The 3,905-nt window shown below is 42.7% G+C and overlaps 1 pseudogene; it reads left to right on the forward strand.

Moving 5' to 3' along the window:
• Nucleotides 1-296: 296 nt before the first annotated feature.
• Nucleotides 297-1,687, forward strand: LOC131830208 (non-POU domain-containing octamer-binding protein-like; annotated as a pseudogene).
• The last annotated feature ends 2,218 nt before the right edge of the window (nt 1,688-3,905 follow it).

Here is a 3,905-nt window from a genome sequence, read left to right on the forward strand (position 1 = left end):
CACTCATTCTCTCTCAAATAAATAAATAAAATATTTTTAAAAAAAGAAAAAAAGAGTACATTTATCTCGATGAGCACTGTGTAATATTTGGAATTACTGAATTACTATATTATACACCTGAGACTAATATAACACTGTGTGTCAACTACACTGGAATTAAAATTTTAAAAATTACATTCTGGTTACAAACCACATGACCTATTTTTAGTAAACATAGAAATGAGAAAATTCAGCTTAAGATGGTAGAGGTCAGATAGCATTGCTGTTACTCTGCAGAGAGAACAGTCAGTAGAGGAATGCAAAAATGCAACAAAACCTTTAACTCAGAGAAGCAAAGCCGTACTCCAAGGAAGCATCATCAGCGTCACCAGCAGCAGCGACAGCAGCAGCCACCACCACCACCAGGACCCGCAAATGGACAACAAGCCAGTAGCCAAAATGAACTCTTGACTATTAACCTGAAGAATTTTAGGAAACCAGGAGAGAAGACCTTCACCCGACACAACCAGCTCTTTGTGGGCAGTCCTCCTCCTGACCTCACTGAGGATGAGAGGAGGAAACTCTTTGAGAAATATGGGATGGCAAGTGGAGCCTTCATTCCTAAGGAGAAGGGCTTTGGCTCTATCCACTGGCAAACAGGAACACTAGGGGAGATCTCGCACGCAGAGCTGGACAATGTGCTGCTCCATGGAAAGCGGCTGAGTGTGTGCTCTGCCTGCCGCAGCGCACCCAGTGCAGTCCGAAACCTTCCTTGGTGCGTTTCCAACGAACTGCTGGAGGAAGCCTTTTCCATGTTTGGCCAGGTGGAAAGGGCTGTCATTACTGTGGATGATCAAGAAAGGCCCCCAGGGGAAGGAACTTGAATTCTCAGGGAAGCCAGCTGTTCAGAAAGCTCTGGACAGGTGCAGTGAAGGCTCCTTCCTGCTGACCGTATTTACTCAGCCTGTGACTGTGGAGCCCATGGACCAGCTGGATGATGAAGACGGACTTCCCGAGAAGCTGGTGATAAAGAGTGAGCCATTTCACACGGAGTGAGAGCAGCCACCCAAATCTGCACAGCCTGGCTCCTCGGAGTATGAGTATGCCACGTGCTGGAAGGCACTCAGAGACGGAGAAGCAGCAGCAGGACCAAGCGGACCGCAGCATCAAGGGACTTGTGAGAAGCTGGAGACGGAGGCTGCCCGCCCTAACACCAGCTCATACTCATGAGACAGAATTCGATGTAGCATCAAGAACTTTGGGGGATGGAAGCGCTGCACAACCAAGAAAGGCAAAAACGGAAGTAACTGGAGCTCAGACGGGAGGAGGAGCGCAGGCGCTGTGAGGAGGAGATGCGGCGGCAACAGCAAGAAATGAGGCAATTACAGCGGGAAGGATTCAAGGGAACGTGCCCTGATGCAAGAGAACAGGAGATACAGATGGGCCGGGTGGCAATGGGAGGTGCTGTGGGCATCAACAACAGAGTCACTGTGCCCCTGCTCCAGTGCCAGCTGGCACAGCTCCTCCAGGACCTGTCACCATTATGCCAGATGGAACCTTGCGATTGACCCCACCAACAACTGAACGCTTTGGCCCAGCTGCTACAGTGGAAGAAATTGGGGCAATTAGTGGAACCCCGCCTCACCCCCACCCTGCGTTCAACCATGCAGCTCCTGGAGCTGAATTTGCTCCAGACGAACATCTCTGATACTAACAAAAATCTCCATGTCTAGTTTCCCATAAACCCTTAAAAGAACGACCCTAGCCTAGCCTGAATTCTGCCATGGAAAAGTGTTAGGGGTTTCTCCCAATAGTTGGGTCTTCCTTGCCCGCACTACTCTGAGGGAGTTTGGGGGAGGCTGAGGGTGAGGGAGGGGCGATATTTTAACAAATCAGTTCTGTGCGGTTTATCATTTAACAAGTTGATTCTGTGTGGTGCATTCCTTAAGTCTCCCTTGATTATTGAGGGCCTGGGGGTGTGGGTGGGGAGGAACTACGGCAAAATGGATCCAGTTAGAGCTCCTATTAATCTTGATCATTCCAATCTTTACTCATCCTGTTGTATTTGCTTTCTCATTCTTATATTCTCCAAACCCAGGGGCACTGCCACATACCAAAAAAAAAAAAAAAAATCCCATCCCAAGGACCTTAGTCCTATTGTCCCATTCACCTGCAGGTGGGAATTCAGGCAAATGTCCAGAGAGATCACAGACAACAAACATAAAGTTCTATTCTACCCCATGCATCACCCCTTCATGTCCTAAGGAAGACATTTTCTCTTAGAGATTTTCATTTTAGTGTATCTTTAAAAAATCTTGTGTTAAGTTTCCTCCATCTTTTTTCTTGGTAAGGACAACCTAGGAATGGCCCTTTTGTGTCTGTGATGTTGCTATTCACATATTTTCTTGATAGGTCTAGTACAATCTTGGAAACAAGCTTACTACGTGCTGAAGGTCAGACAGTCACTCTTAGCCTTGCCTATCTTAGGTAGTTATGCTGTGCATTATTTTTTACTTGTATACTATGTTTGACTTGTCCCTGATATCTTTGGAGTTTTCTGAGAAATGGAGCAGTAATGCAGTGTCTACTTATTAAAATACATTTTAAACCTTTAAAAAAAGAAATGAGAAATTTTGTGCATTAGATATTATCATTAATTTTTGCAAAAATTCTTCCATCAAGTTCATAATTTTATAATATTAAGTAAATTGTCAAAGAAATAAATTTACCCAAGTCCCAGTATCTTAAAAAAAAAAAAGTATGGTACTGGCATAAAGGCACACAGATCAATGGAACAGTATAGAGCACAGAAATGAACCTGTGCTTATATGGTCAGTTCATTTTCAACAAAGGAGCCAAAAATAAACAGTAGGGAAGGACAAGCTCTTCACCAAATACTGCTGGGATAACTGGATGCCCACCTACAATAAAATGAAACTGGACTCCTATCGTATACCACACACAAAATCAACTCAAAATTTTTCCAAAGAGGACATACAAATGACTGACAGGTACATCAAAAAAATGTTCAGCGTCACTAATTATCAGAGAAATGCAAATCAAAACTTCAATGAGGTATCACCTCATGCTTGTTAGGATGGCTCTTATCAAAAGGCAGATAACAAATGCTGGTATGGATGTGGAGAAAATGGAGACTTTGTGCTTTGTTGGTGGGAATGCAAATTGGTACAGTCATTATGGAATACAGTATGGCGTTTCCTTAAGAAATGAAAAATAGAACTACCATGTGATACAGCAACCCCACTTCTGGATATATATCCAAAGCACACAAATCTATTTTCTCAAAGAGATAACTGTACTTTCATGGTCATTGCATCATTATTCACAATAGCCAAGATATGGAAAGATATGGAAACAACCCAAGTGCCTATTAATGGATGAATGGATCAAGAAAATGTGGTATACGACCAAACGGGATTTTTTTCCTGGGTTGCAAGGTTGGTTCAACATCCAAAAATCAATCAATGTGATACAATACATTAATAAAAGAAAGAACAAGAACCATATGATACTCTCAATAGATGCTGAGAAAGCACTTGACAAAGTACAGCATTCTTTCTTGATCAAAATTCTTCAAAGTGTAGGGATAGAAGGCACATTCCTCAATGTTATCAAAGCCATCTATGAAAAATCCACAGCAAATATCATTCTCAATGGAGAAAAATGGAGAGCTTTCCCACTAATATCAGGAACATGGCAGGGATATTCACTATGACCACTGCTATTCAACATAGTACTAGAAGTCCTATCCTCAGCAATCAGACAACAAAAAGAAATTAAAGGCATCCAAACCACTAAAGAAGAAGTCAAACTCTCACTCTTTGCAGAGGATATGATATTTTATGTGGAAAATCCAAAAGACTCCACTCCAAAACTGCTAGAACTTGTACAGAAATTCAGTAATA

The sequence above is a fragment of the Mustela lutreola genome, chromosome 4, assembly GCF_030435805.1.
Source record: "Mustela lutreola isolate mMusLut2 chromosome 4, mMusLut2.pri, whole genome shotgun sequence".
NCBI classification, from domain to species: domain Eukaryota; kingdom Metazoa; phylum Chordata; class Mammalia; order Carnivora; family Mustelidae; genus Mustela; species Mustela lutreola.